The sequence below is a fragment of the Rhinolophus sinicus genome, linkage group LG05, assembly GCF_036562045.2.
Source record: "Rhinolophus sinicus isolate RSC01 linkage group LG05, ASM3656204v1, whole genome shotgun sequence".
Taxonomy (NCBI): Eukaryota; Metazoa; Chordata; class Mammalia; order Chiroptera; family Rhinolophidae; genus Rhinolophus; species Rhinolophus sinicus.
The window spans coordinates 23,795,568-23,811,321 of NC_133755.1; positions in this window are offsets into that span (position 1 = coordinate 23,795,568).

The following is a 15,754-nucleotide window of genomic DNA, read 5'->3' on the forward strand; positions in this document are numbered from 1 at the left end:
ACCCTCACTTTGCATGTGCTTGTGAAATGCAAACTAAACCTTGATATTCACTATGAAAATTATCTATGAGAAGAATATTGCAGTGGACATCAAAGGAAATATTTTTTTACTCTCTACCCCCCTGCTAAAAAAATCAAAGTATAAATTATTTACTCCTCAGGTGGCAAAATAGAGCTAGTTTGAATTTAATCAGCAGATGTGGATTTTTCCAGCGTGTTATTTGGAAGGTTTAGAATTTGAAGATGTTTTGCAGAACATCCCTGTTCCAGTTTAACTCGCCTCACCCCTCCTTTTTGTATTAGAGTATTATGACAGCCCATCATTTCTGGCCTGGCCCCTGAATATAGTCCAATCTGTACATAATGTTTTCATAACTTTTATAACCTACAGTTATCATTCCCCACCACCCCCCTCACCTCCAACTTTCTATACGACTCCCTTTGCCTCACTTAAATTCACTTACTTATTAACTGGAAAATGGAAAATGTGCTTCAATAATATCAAGCTTGTACTTCTAACATAGGCTCAGCTGACCCCAGCTTCCTCTATCTTCATCAATAAAGTGGGAATAATGATAAAATCATCCAGGTCTTTCAGACAAAATGGTGGTCCAAGCAGATATAGACTTCTCTTCACCTTGCTACAAATGCACAGAACTTTGGGAAGAAATAATTTTTAGAAATCTGAAAGACATGGCTGATCTCAAAAGAAGTAAAGAAAAAAATTCCTTAGGGAAAATCATAAACAAGGAAAATCATTTAAAAATGCTAAGCAAAAGGGAAATTCCCCACGACCCATAGGGATATCAGGATCAGATATACTCCTTAGCAGCTAGAGTTCTAATTTCTAAACAGAGACAAGAGTTCCAGCCATAAGGCCCCGTGCCTGAAACAGGGATTGCTGCCTAAAGCTAAGAATGAAGAAAGGATTTCATAATTTGTGAGCTGGGACGAGAAAATCTGTACCCACAGGGCTAGAGTTGTATTGACGATGAGACAGTCAATCTGGACTCTGACTAGAACTGGAGTCCTTAGCCTGTGCCAAATATCAGCAAGGTGACCAAAGTTAGACCACCAAAATGATGAAGAAATGGAGAACCAAAAACTAACTTAAGAATTGGTCTATGATAAGTGAATCTCTTAGGACATCCTGACCCACCCCATCATGGTGCCAGCATAGCTCAAGATACATGTGTAATTCTAATGGAAGACTAACCCACTAAGGATGAACTCATTAACCAAGGGTCCAAAGATGGAAAAACAAACACCAAAACAAAAACATTACAATATACAATAGGAAGATATGCTACAAATCAGAAAATCCATATTGACAAATTGAAGGAATAAGAGCAATTTTGAAGGACTTTGAAATAGATTTTAAATCATCAAAAAGAAAATGGAACATTATGGAAAAAAAAAACAAACCAATTTGAAAAAGAATAATATAATATTCAAACATAAACAATATCTAATGTTCAAATTTTAAAAAACATTTAATGGTTAAAGGGAAACTAGACGCAGTTTAAAAGAAAATTTGTACATTTGGAAATACCTAGGGAACTCATCCAGAATGTTGCCCAAATAAATAAGGAGATGAAAAATATGCGCAGGAAGTTACATGACATGAGCGATAAAAAATGAAAAAGCAAAGTGGTAACTTTGATTAACTCTATAGAAGTGAGTCAACTTCATGCATATATTCTCTAGTTCCTAAATAGATAATCATTAAATATTGGATGAACATTGTCCCATGTGGGGTAAAGAAGAAACAAGAATCTCTGACTTTGAACGCATTAAAATAACTAGCAGAACAAGAGTGGTAATAGCAGCAATTATAGTAAAATTATGACTTATGGAGTTTCAGCATGCGAAGTGATTAATTCCTAGAGATCTACTGTACAGCATGGTGCGTATAGTTAGCAATACTGTATTATATACTGTATTTGTCAGTTTTCTCCAGAGAAACAGAACCAATCACACACACACACACACACACACACACACACACACACACACACACACGTGTATATGGAGAGAGAGAGAAAATGTGATCATGGAGACAGAGAAGTCCCATGGTCTGCCTGCCGTCTGCAAGCTGGAGAACCAGGAAATCAGTGGTACAATTTAATCTGAGTTCAAAGGCCTGAGGACCAGGGGCACTGAAGTGCAAGTCCCAATCCGAGACTAAAGGTGGGAGAAACAGGCGTGCCGACATCCAAGGATGGAAGGTAGATGTCCCAACTCAAGCAAAGGGAGCAAATTCACCCTTCCTTCTTCATTTTGTTCTACTCACGCCTGAAATGGTTCGGAATACTCCCATCTGCATTGTCAATCTTCTTTCCTCAGTCTATAGGTTCAAACGCTAATGCTAATCTCTTCCAGAAACATCCTCACAGACACACCCAGAAAGCCCTCTGGGCATTAGCCCATTCAAGGTAACACATAAAATGAACCATGACATATATTGAAACATTTGCTAAGAGAGAGGGTAGATTTTATGTTGTGTTCTTATCACAAAATAATAATAATACTAATAATAAATAGGGCAGAAGGAACCTTTTGGAGAAGATGGATGTATATACAGCATAGATTTTGGTAATGGCTTCATAGATGTATAGTTATCTCCAAACTCATCAAGTTGTGTTTATTAAATATCCACAGTATTTGTATGTCAATCATTCCTCAATAAAATGATTTTTTAAAATGATGCAGTATAGTTACCTAATGAACAAACTAGCAGCTGACAGTGCTTGAGAAGGTATTGTTTCAGTTCTGTAAGGTCACACTTTTCAAAATTGGTGACTGTATTTTTAATAACAACATTGAAAAATTATAAAAATAAATATATTTGGATACAAAAATATATAATTTACAGGCTGACTTTGATAAAACGACTGAAGAAACAATAGAAGGTGGTAGGAATTTTGGATTTTAAAAAGGTATTCCAAATTTTACATTATAGTGTCTGTGTTCAATTTTTTTCACCCACCCCACTGCATTTGTCTTCTGTCTCTCTAGATTAGCAAATTGTGGTGCCCTACCCTTGCTTTCATCTTAGGCCACTTCATTATGTACAATGGCCACTTTCAGCCAAACCATAGAATTCTTCTTTTTCTAAACCAGTGTTTCTTGCTAGTGTACTTCTGCATCAGCACCCCCAGAGATAACTATAAAAATGTCTTCTCCAAACATACTGATTTAGAATCTGAAGTGGGTTCCAGAAATTTACATTGTTATCAGCACACCTGAGTGGTCCATAGGCATATTATATTTGAAGAACCTCTCTTCTTAAAGGTCTTCAATATTTTCCTCTTAGAAGTCTTCCCAGCCCCACTCATTCTTAATGATCCCAGCCACCTGGAGATTGTAAATTCTTGGGTGGTTGGAACAGCTCTAATTCCCTCCACTTGACCAAGGATACCTAACACCGTGATTTAAAAACGCTGACATTCAAGAATAGAATTACTACCAATTTACCCAGCTTTCCCAGAATGTGGAACAGCCACCCAATCTCCAGAAAATCTACAATAGCTAACTTTAGACTTTCCTTCCCAGATCTCATGGATTCTATTAAAATAACCCTGTCTTCTGTGAGCTTCAAGAGAGGTAGCCAAGGAAGACCCAGTGTGTGCATCTGGCAAGGGAATCATTGTTACTCTGGTTAATTTCGCTCTAAATGCTTAGACTTGGGATGTTACTTATAATGAAGAAAGTGTAATACAGTTGGTAACCTGGATAATAATGGGTTTTTGTTTGTTTGCTTTTAACATCAAATCTGTTCGAGCCAATTTGTGCTCCAAGTCTCTTACAGCCATTTGGTTAGGTTTCCTCCATTTGATTGTCCACACTGGGACCCATTTTATCATGCTCATAAACCAGAATGAAACTGTCTGTGTCTTTACCAGTCAGGAAGATGAAAGTTAAAAACTGCTGCAAGAGCAGAAGCTCTCTGTGCATAATGAAACTGTGAAATTGCAATTCTTCTCTCTAGATACTCCAGCTGCCTCTGCCTCACAGAGGGTTGCTCATTCTCTCCTCCCTGAGACCCTTGCCCTTGGCCATGAGTATCTCTGCCCCTGCCTATTCCAACTTCCTGTTTGTCTCTATGGATTTCAGGAGACCAGGATATCTATTAATTGTAATAACAGCAATTACACTTACACTCCAGAGGGAAACCAGGAAAAACCTAACCACAGCATTTTCACTGGACTCAACCTGCACAGTTTCCTTTTTACCCCACACTGTCTACAACGTGATGTTCTATAGAGAATAAACCAAGATTCGATTTAATAATGCACAAGATACCTGAGACTATACCAGATACAGAACATGGGCAGGATGGGCAGGTTGTGAGAGAAATTTGAATTCAACTTAGGTTCATTAAAGCTTCCTAATTCTCACTTTCTTCATCTGTAAAATAGGGACATTTGCAGTGTATTACAAATGGGGGATTATGTGCTAACAGTAAAGCACTACTATGTATTATACATAACAGAGCAGACTACTGCTCACGGGACCTTGTCATTTAATAGTTTCCACAGGGGCGAGGTTACTCATAAGAATACAGAGTAAGAGATATCAGTGTGATTGAGCTGCCATAACCAAATATCATAGACCGAGTGGCTTAAACCACAGAAATTTATTTTCTCACAGTTCTGGAGACTGGAGGTCAAAGATCAGGGTACTACTATGGTCCATTTCCGGTGAGAGCTTTTTTCCTGGCTTGCAGATGCCTCCTCACTGTGTTCTCACATGATGGAGAGAGAGAGCAAGCAAGCTATCTGGTTTCTCTTCTTATAAGGGCACTAATGCCATCATGAGAGGCCTACCTTGGTGACCTCATCTACACATAATTATCTCCCAATGACTTCATCTTCAAAAACCATCACACTGGGAGTGAGGGCTTCAACATATGAATTTCAGGGGAACACATTCTTCCTTTAACAGAGCGCCACCATGGCCCATTTCCCAGTTGATCTGGACCTTTGAGACCAGTGCTAGATACTCTAAACAGAAACTAGAACTAAAGCTTCTCAGGACATCAAACTGGAGAAATCTGAAAATTGTCCTTAGATCATATTCCCTTTCGTAGTGTTGTATAACTCTCCTAGACTTAGAAGTATGCACCATTAATACCTCTAATAGAAGGGGGCTGGTGAGATGATCCTTCACTATGGATTCAGAGTGAACAATAAGAGGAGGTCATGTATTCTACTATTGTAAAATGACTTCACTTTACATTGGAGAAAAACCCTGTGAAAATAAAATCAGTTCTTCTACCCTCAATTCATATCATCCATAAGTAGCATTGGGGCTACCAGGTCTGAAACCAGAGAACTATCACATCTTGTCATAAAATTATCATGTGAGGAGCTATATGTAGAATTGCATCGCTCCTCCTCCCTCAAAATATGTTGAAGTCCTAACCCCTAGTATCTAAGAATGTGATCTATCTTGGAAATAGGTTCTTCGCAGATGTAATTAATTAAGATGAGGTCACACTGGAGTAAAGTAGGACCCAAATGCAATATGATTGGTGTCGTTGTAGAAGATGGCCATGTGAAGTCAGACACAGGGAGATCACGCCAGAGGACTGGAGGGACACATCTACAAGTCAAGGGACGCCAAAGACAGCCAGCAAATGACTGGAAGCTAGGAAAAGGCAAACAGAGATTCTCTTACAGTTTTAAGAGAGAGAACATAACCCTGCCATTATCTTAATTTTGGACTTCCGGGCTCCAGAAATGTGAATCAATAATTTCCTGTCGTTTTAAGCCACCCACGTTATTGTACTTAGTACGACAACCCTAGGAAACGAATACACAAGGAAACAAATCTGTGGCGAAAAGTAAGCAAAAAGTTATTTGCCTTACAGTGGGCAATAAATCCATTATAAGAGAGTCAAAAATAATTCCTTGTCTTCCTTTACAATGTCTTAGGTAAAGAGCAATACCAAAGACAAAAGAATAAGACTCAGCATTCTTGCAATGGGCTCTGGGGTTTTGTCTTGCAGGAAGGAAAGCTTTCAGATTTGTCAGAAGGACAAATCTGTCCAGGAAGGTTGCTCACTGGCACAGGTCTCTTCCAACTCTGAGATTCTCTGATTCTCAGAAATGGGCCGTTATGTGGGACACGGCTCATATTTCCTCTAGTCTGGCACAACGTTCTGATTGTGCAGCAATCTTTCAGACAGTGCCACTGATAACTGGTAACCGGTGGAAGGTAGCGGGGATATGAGTTTACCTCTAATTTAGCTACACAGAACATCAAAGTTTACTTCCCAACAAGCTACTGTTCCCTGAACAGCCTCCTCTCAGCCTGGAGACCCCTAGTGTGCTTTATCCTACCATTGTGTGTTGCCTCCTGCCAAGAAAATGATCTGGGAAGTCAATTAAATGAGCCCCTCTCCTCAGCTCTGGTTCATATTCCTGTTACCCTACTTGCTGGTTTCCTGACTTTTCCACTCCCATAAGTCCCCAGACTCATTCCCTGAGACCTCAGACTGGCTTTGGGTTTTCCTTCTCCCCTCCCTTCCTTGGCAGCTCTATTCCAGTTTCCTGATCCCTGCGGCTCTATCTGCTGTGAGTACTAGACAACTCTGCTGGAGCTGCGTGTTCAGCGCTCGCCCCTCCCTCTGCTGACTCCCACCTCCCCAGTCCTACCAGTCTAATCTCCTGCCTGCTGCTCAGATAGTTCTTGGCACTCACTTCCTGGATCTTTATGTTGTATCCTCCAGGTCCTCTTACTCGTTCACTTATGCCAACACTGAAAAAGCATCCACAGTCTCTAAAAATGTCCTCATACGTTGGTAGTGTTTACCTCTTCAGAAGCAGAATAGCTTACTTCTGCCTGGGATGTACAGGGGTTTAGTCTATTGCAAGCAGTCACCTTGTACCTGCTATGGGTTTAGTTGGACATAAGGACAGAGAACTCTTTCTGTGAGTTTAGTTAGACATAAGAGCAGAGAACTCTTTCTTTGTTTATGGGATGGAAAAGTGATGGCGCGCCTCTACTGACTGAACCATACGAGTACATATCCTGGAGCAGCTCCACACGGAGGCGAACGTCTCCTGAATGGTAAGACATTTAGAAGAGGGTTAAAGAGCTGGCTGTTGTTAAAATATCTCCCTTACTTACTTATTTCTCCGACCCTTCCTGCTATACTGTCATGACAACCTATTGGAGAGCCTTTAATAAGTTGCCTTAGAAAGAAAACAAAATGACTAATACACCGATTGTTGTGGGCTGATGCTTGTATCTCACCAAAATTCATACACTGAAACCTTAATCCCAAGGTGAGATATTTGGATGCGAGGCCTTTAGAAGGAAATTAAGTTTAGATGAGATCCTGAGAATGGAGCCCCCGTGATGGGATTGGTGTCCTTATAAGATGAAGAAGACACCAGAATGTTGCTCTATCTCCCTCCTTCCCTCTTGCCGCCCCCGGCCCCCACCCACGCACACACACATACAAACACCATATGAGGATATAGCAAGAAGGCAGTGGTCTGCAAACTTGAAGGGAGCTCTCACTAGAACCAGACCATGCCAGCACCCTGAACTAGAGTATTTTGTTATAGCATCCCAAGCTGACTAAGACACTGATAGACTATTTTTACATATGATCAATTTACTAAACCAATTTTCTAAAAGGCAGAGTAAAAAGAGAGTGTCACAGATAACCAACAGGTTTGTATGGATGGAGGGGTTGACAAATCTTATAGTAAAGCAATTGGTTGATGAACCGATGCAATGATCTAAAAGCATTATTCTGTACTGTTCATCATGGGGGCACTGGGAATGGGTGGGAGGCTGGTTAAAAACAGACACCACAAGAATAGTGAGAAGTCAATGCAATTTTGAATACATCACTATTTTGCCTAAGGAAGTCTTTTCTCATATTTTTTTGCACAACTTTGCTCCTCTGCTCTAGAATAAATTGAATCAACCCAGGTGTTTTATAGTCTAGCTGACTGGCTGAGGGCAGCCAGGCTCAGACAGTCAAGGACTTCTGAACATTCGGTATGTGGTTGTAAATCCAACTCACTCTTGAGATTAAAAGTGAGCACCCAAAAAAGATGCAACTTCAAAAAGAAGGTATGCTTTAAAATGTTTTCCATCATATGCTATTCTGGCTTAAATTTTTATTTTTTTATCCAAAAGTAGTTTTATTTCAAAAAGTGTAAAGAATTAAAATGACTTGTGAAATGCCCATCAGTTCTATTCAATCTATCTGGTTATATGGCTGGATATCTGTTTTGTAAGCATTTATCACTTTAATAGGAAACGCCTGAAGGGGGAAAAATATCACAAGTTAGGATTTATTTTATTTATTGTAAAAGGTTCTAGCCCCTCGGTCCCAGAAATTGTCTCTTTAGCTGATTCTCCTAAGTCATATTTAATTTACTTCAGAAGCAATACATATTTTGTGTCACATAGTCTATTTAGCAGAATTGGGTTGTTTTATTGCCCAAGACTATTTTCTTCTTTGATATATACTCACTCACAGAATCTGAAGGACTCTTCTTGTTGTATAGTGTTTTCTATGAAACCTTTTTTTCATTCATAATACATCTCTTAAAAATCAAATACAATTTAGATGTTTACTTGTAAAATAATCATTATTTTATATCCAAATGAGAAATATAAATATGATAAACAGGTTTCATTCTTATGGTTTGTAAAAAACTTTTCATAAGTTTTCCAAGCATATTATCTCACTTAGCTTTTATTGCACATCTTATGATAGGTATTACACAGTTAAAGAAACTGAGGCTGTAATTGGTACATGTCTGAAGATTATGTTAGGAATTAGCTTATAATGTATGTTTCCCTAAATTTTCCCTACCATTTAGAATCTTAGACTCTCTGGCTTCCACATCGATTGAGTATGTGGTAGTCTCCAGTGGGTTACAAACACTAGTCCATGAAGTGTGTATAGGTTGATGATGTAATTAGTGAGATCTTAGACATTGTGATCTTATGGACAGACAAGGTCTTTGGAAGATTCTTACAATCCAAGCACAGGTCTTTTTAATAACCACAGAAGAGCTGTGGCCAGTGATAAAAGAAGAATAGAAAAATAATCGAACCTCCAATTAATCAAGGAAAGATCGGTTAAAGGAAGTTATTTGCAAGATCTCAGAGATGCTACAGACTCAGATCAGGGGGGAAATAATTGGTAAGAGTAACTGAACCCCAACAGAAACCAACTGAATGTGAAAAGTTTAGACTAAGAATTGCTGATATAAAAGCAACTAGAAGCAAGAGTCCATGTTCTCTAAGTCGTGGAAGATGAGCAAGTTCCATCCAGCGTCCAGGCAAAACACTGTGTCAATGAGCTGTTTTCATTCTCATGGAATGAGAACTCCACCTTATCTGTAATAGTCAAGCAATCTCCTTCGTGAGAAAGTGTTTTTTAACCCTAGCAAGGTTTAGAATTAGGTATATAGATGATCAAATTTACTTTGTTTAAAAGATTTAAAAAGAATTTAATAAACTGAGTTTAAAATGAGCCAGATTATTTAAATAAGTTTATTTATTTCCATTTGAATTGATTGAAAATATCACCCCTGTGTAAGGAACTGTAGTGATCCTTACAGTTTACTAGATTTATAAATAGTATAATCGTATTTGTATATTAAATTTGAAGTCTTAAGGAAAAACAAATTTTAAACTATTCCTCAAAAACTGAAATGTTAAAACTATTATTTTTAAACTAAATTATTTTAAAACTATTATTTCATAACCCGCACTCTAATTTAAAATGTCAAGTAACTATCATTCTTTTTTTTTTCTTTTTCCTGCTCACAAAAGCCTAACCCCCTACCCAAAAGGGTAAGGGCATTTTCCAACCATCCCTGCCTTAGAGAAGCACAGGACTCAAATAAGGTTCAATGTTGTCAAAACAAATACACTTACATGAAAGTTGATTTTTCAACAATGGTTGTGACTTAAAAAAAAAATCAGTGCCCTAGAAAAAACTAAACATTTGGTTTTGCTTTTTTCCTTCCTTCTTTCCTTCCTTCCTTCCTTCCTTTCTTTCCTTCCTTCCTTCCTTCCTTCCTTCCTTCCTTCCTTCCTTCCTTCCTTCCTCTTTTCATTTTTGTTACTATGAAACTGTGTCATGTGAAATACTTAGTACAAAAGCACATACAAAATAAAATGTTATGTAAAATTTCTGCATTCAAAATTAATAATGTATGTCCTGTCCAGTCTTGAAAAATGCTGCCCTTTATCTGAGATGATGTCCTCTGTATTTTTTCTTATTAAAACTTCCTGTCATTTAGAAAATGATGATGATATAGATACATTTTTATAAATGTCATTCTTTTTCAAATAAAGAAGTTAACAACCATCTATTTGTACTCCTAATTTTTGTTAATCAATTTAGTCACTACAATCCAAAAGCACAGGAGATACTTTTCTGCAAAGTATTGCAGTTGGAGGAGTAAGAAAGTCTGAAAATCTATTCCCCAAGATCCTTTCTGCAGTGCTCTTTTATCATGCAAATATTCTAAGAGAATTAACATGTTTCATTAACACCTAAAGTTTTCTTATCAGCTTCCAACTGGGATGACTGAAGGCATTTAAAGATTAGAATGTTATGGAGGATAAAGGGAAAAAAGGAAAGGGTCACCTTATGAGGAGGTGGAAGAATGCTCGCAATACATCTGACTTGCATTACAATTTTGCCAAAGGCCACTTTTAGGCACTTCTTAGCTACAAGTAAACATTTCTAACCTTTTGTTCCCATCTGCACAGAAAACAACACAATTATTCAAACTCATTCTCCTCTATTCTAACTATAGGAAATTACAGTAGGGACTTAAAAGTGGAAGTATCCAGACCAGGAAAATCAGTCGAATTTCAGTTATCAGCGACGCGGACCACATTGGAGGGATCCAGAATTCAGTACAAGGAAGACCTGCTTAGAGGATGGGCAGACAAGTAAGATGAGTCCTACCATCATCCATGGCTACAGACAAATAGTCAATAGCAAGTATAACTGTGATGAGCAAGAGGCAGGCACTAACATCTAGCGATAAGTATAAGAACAGGTTAGAAATTAGTGTTGGGTAAATGAAACACACAGGAACTGTATCAGGATACATAGTCAGGGTGCTACCTCCCTCATGTGCTGAACAGAAGAAGATAGACTTTATCAAGATCTAGAGAAGAAAGCCAAGAAACACACTCAGCTAAAATGAAATGAGAAGGAAATCCAGTTAAGTACAGCACATAGCCTGATAATTAGAACCATGTAACCAGTCAGAATAAAACCAATAACGTAGGTGGCTTGGTATAGAGCCTATAGGTCTAAGACTATCAACATTTTCCCCATTGGGAGTCTGTATAGAGCATTAATTATGAACACAAAATGGACTCTAGTAATTCTGATAGTTATGTCAGTCACAAAGTGACAGCCATGCCAGAACATCACGTGAAAGGTGTACCCAGTGAACGCCCTAACCAGATATCTCCAGAGGCAGGGTAGAGTGTGACCACCTGCATGGCTTAATCCAGGAGCAGATGGGGCCACCGCAACCAGTCTTGAGCATGAAATCAGAGCTCTCTGACGGCTCATCGCTCAGGCCGCAACTGATGAGGTGACAGCTGCATCTATACTTATCATAGGCAAAGGACTGAAGCTTTGCCTCCTGACCTTCTCACCAGCCGACCCTGATGCCTCACGCTACGCACCCCAGCACCATAGGGTCTCTCACTGAACACTTGACTTTCTCTCTCTCTCTCCTCCTTATTTCATAAGACTCTGTTCACCTTGCCTAACACTACTGCTTGCAAACCTACGTGACCCTCCTGTGTGAAATTGCTCTACCTCGACTATTGGAGACTATCCTCCAGCCAGAGCTTTGATTAATGCCTGTGGTAAACCGAGTCAGTAGGACTAGATCCATGGCTTTATTCTAATAAAGTCTGCTATTGTGGAAAAACATGCACATGTGTCAGACTGCTACTTTGATAGTCACATCCCACTCAAGACAGAGCCATACTATTTCTATCACCTAGAAAGGGCTAGTACTTTAAGTACAGGTCACTCCAGTTATACAGAATAGAAGGAATTATAACAGAAAAGAACAAGTGGTTTCAAAATCAGAACCATGTGGCAGCTCATCTGGGCACCTGGAACAAAGATCTAAAGACCATAACTGGGAAAGTTTGGAGGACCTTTAATCCAAGACAAAAGTTACTCTATTTTACCCAAGTCATAAATTCTTCATATATTTCTTATCCAGGAAAGGACTTGATTTGAAAATGTGGGAAAATCCAAGACCAGGGTGGAGAAGGAAGAGGAAGCATTTTAATGGCATAGGGAGATGTTACATATTCAAAGAATTTCACAATAATTCCTAGGTCCTGAGAAAGAAAATGTAATAGAAAAAAAAACAAAAAAAAATAATGTAACGTTTTGGTGATTTCCTAATATCCTGATCATATTGACTAGATGGACAAGCTAGATCAAAGAATATATTTTTTCCCATTGGGAGTCAAGATGTTTCCATAAGAACTTATCTATAAAAAGATTCAAGACAAAAATAATAGAATTGGCTATGGTTAAGCATACAGACTTTGCCCCAGGAAATCCCTTTTAAAGAAGTCCCTTCCAGTATGAAAGGTTTCCTCTTAACTTAGCACCTGAAAAATAATAAGCCCTTGAGCTGATTGAACTGAGTAGGTCCCAAAAGCTCTGTCTGTCCCACTTCATCCTTGTTGAAGCCATAACTTAAACACACAAGGTTGATCTTTTAGTATATTGCAACATGATATGCTACATGCAGCAAAGCATACAAATAATTGCACTAAGAATTACCTTCCCCTCCCCCCAAAAGTCCAAATTCATTGACTTACTTGATATTGCAGAAGAAGGCTTGATGGAAGAAACAATGGTGGGGAAATAACATTCATTGACTATCTGCTGTGTAATAGGCAGGATGTTAAGTCACTTCTACTTATTATCTGAATTTAATTCTTATATCTCATTTATATTTCATTTATTCCTAGATGAACTATCACACTTATTCCTCGTTAGGCATTTCTACATGTATCATCTCCTTTATTCCTGGAAGTTAGAGGTTTTCATTCATCTTTTACAGCTGGGGAAACTGAGGTGCAGATGTATTAGACAACAAGTCAAAACTGACAGTTGCTGAGTACCAGAGAGAAAACATTCCAACCCAAATTTTCTGGACCTAAAAATCTGTGCTCTCGCAACATTTGGCTGTGCTTTCAAAATCATCCAAAGCAAGCAGTTGTACACTATGGCCAACATGAACATGAGGTAATTTTCTGTATCACCCTAGCAGTTACTATTGGTAGGCCATCGGAAAATACTATTATCATTTCTATTGTATTCTTAATTCTTTTGTGCTTTCCCAAGGTCATTTCTTTCTTCCTTCTCCCCATTCAAATAACACCCCTTCCACAAAGGATTTCTTGAATTTTGCTTCCTGCCTCCACCCATGCATGTCTCCTTGCTACATCATACTCACATCTGTTTGAAGACCAGTATATTAGTTAGGATTAGGTTTGGCTGCATATAACAAGAAGTCCAAATGGCATATTAAAAACATAGAAGTTTGTTTACATCTCATATAAAAGAATATTAGAGGTAGGCTTTCAGGGCTAGTAGAGCAGCTTTACAATCCTACCCACGTCCCAGACTTTTTCTGTAGTTCTTCTCCACCATCCTTAGTATGTACATCTCATCCTCAAATAAGACACATAGTTCAATATTCCAGTGGAAGTTCAGGTTATCACATCCAACAGTTCCAGAAAAATATACTTTTAAAAAGGAATATTCTCAGCAACCCCATCTGACAACTTTTGCTTATACCCAGGGCCGCCACTACAGAGTACCATAAACCGGATGTCTTCAAACAACAGAAATTGATTTTCTCACAGTTCTGGAAGCAAAAAGTCTGAAATCAAGGTGTCAGAAGGCTGTGCTCCCTTTGAGATGTTGCCTCTCTCTAGCTTCTAGTGGGGGTCATCAATTCTTACTGTTCCTTCACTTGTAGCTATATCACTCCAATCTCTGCTTCTGTTGTCACATGGCATTCTCCTTTTGATTGTCTGTGTCTTCATGTGGTGTTTACTTCCGAAAGTCTGTGTTGCTTCTCCTCTTCTTATAAGGACACTAGTCATTGATTTGAGTCCCCCGCCTACTCTAGTATGTACTCATCTTATTACATCTGTGAAGACCCTATGTCCAAATAAAGTCACATTCTGAGGCCCAAGGGTTTAGGAATTAAACATAGCTTTTAGATGACAATTGAGCCTATAGCAACCTCATTAGGCAGGACTTAGTCGCCTGGCCACAATCATCTACTAGCAGGAAGGGAAATGTCATCTTTAGTTTGAGATACGTTGTTATCTCAAATTAAACTGGTATTGTTACTAAGAAAGGCAAGAATAAATATTGTCTGTCTTAGCAAATGGCATTTGTCACTATGTGCCTATACAGTACAATGTGTGACACGTAACAGACCCTCTCTAAATATTTTTTAAATGAATAAGTGAATGAGTAGTCTAGAATTATGTTGATGAGAAGGAAGTGCATGGTGATAGGACAAATTTATAAAGTACAATGAATTATAAAGCCTCACCTAAAACTGGAAACTCCAGCTTTATCCAGAGAAGATATTCAGTACAATTCTGGAGGTAACTTAACAATCTAGAATGAAGAGCCTGTCAAAAGAATCTAGATTGATTTGCCCATATTCTGGAAATAGGGTACGCTATTAGGATGCAGGGCATTTTCTGCCTATACTCTATCAGCAGATCTTAAACACTAGCAGTGGTTGGGCCTATGCAGCTGGGCACAAAGACCTCAAAGCACAGAATGCTAGCAGAGGACCCAGGAGCAAAATCTTTGCTCCCAAGAGCAAAGACCCATGGTGTGCGCCAATGTTACTGCCAGCTTTCAAACCTGGGATGATTTCAAACAGAAATACGTATTTCCAACTTTTTGAAAATGTGAAATCGGGTAATATTGATCCCATATAACTAGATAGCAATTATTAGCTGAAACTGAGTAGAGGCTGTCAACTTCAGATAGGGCAAACACTCCTTATTTTTCCAATGGCTCCTCTTCATAAACTTATGTTTTTCTCCTGAATCCTCAAGTCATTTGAATTTGTCACTACTTGTCTAAAGTCACCTAGAAAACCTATATATAATACCTGCATAGATACTGAAGTCCTTAGTTTTAAAGTATCGGTATTCACTAGAAAATAATAAAAAGCACTGCAGCGACGGATGTGACATGTGAAAGAAACTGATATCTCTAAATTGTACAATACATATATGCTCAGGCTTCTTTTCACCACCTATTGACAGTAGAAAGCTGTGTCTTTCTTTTCATCTCATGTTTTTTTGCCATGAACTGGTAAGTTGATTTAAAGGAAATGAAGAAAGGGAAAACTAATATGTTGGTCCTAAATAAACAATATGTGGATATATCTATTGACCAAATCTCTGAGAAAAACACTTATTGAACCTATTGCTGTGTAATTATCATGGTGTTGGATTTTAACAGAGAAAATAGAAATCCAAATTCTTACCCTCATAGGTCTTGTCTAGTGTTTGTATTTAGGGAGAAAGGGAATAGAAGAGAATAATAAACAAATAATTTAAAACCTAATAGTCAAATTGTGATGAACGGCTTCAAAAAAAAAAAAAAAACAATAAAGCAAAAAAAGGGAATAGGAAAATCTGAATCAAGACAATTTTTT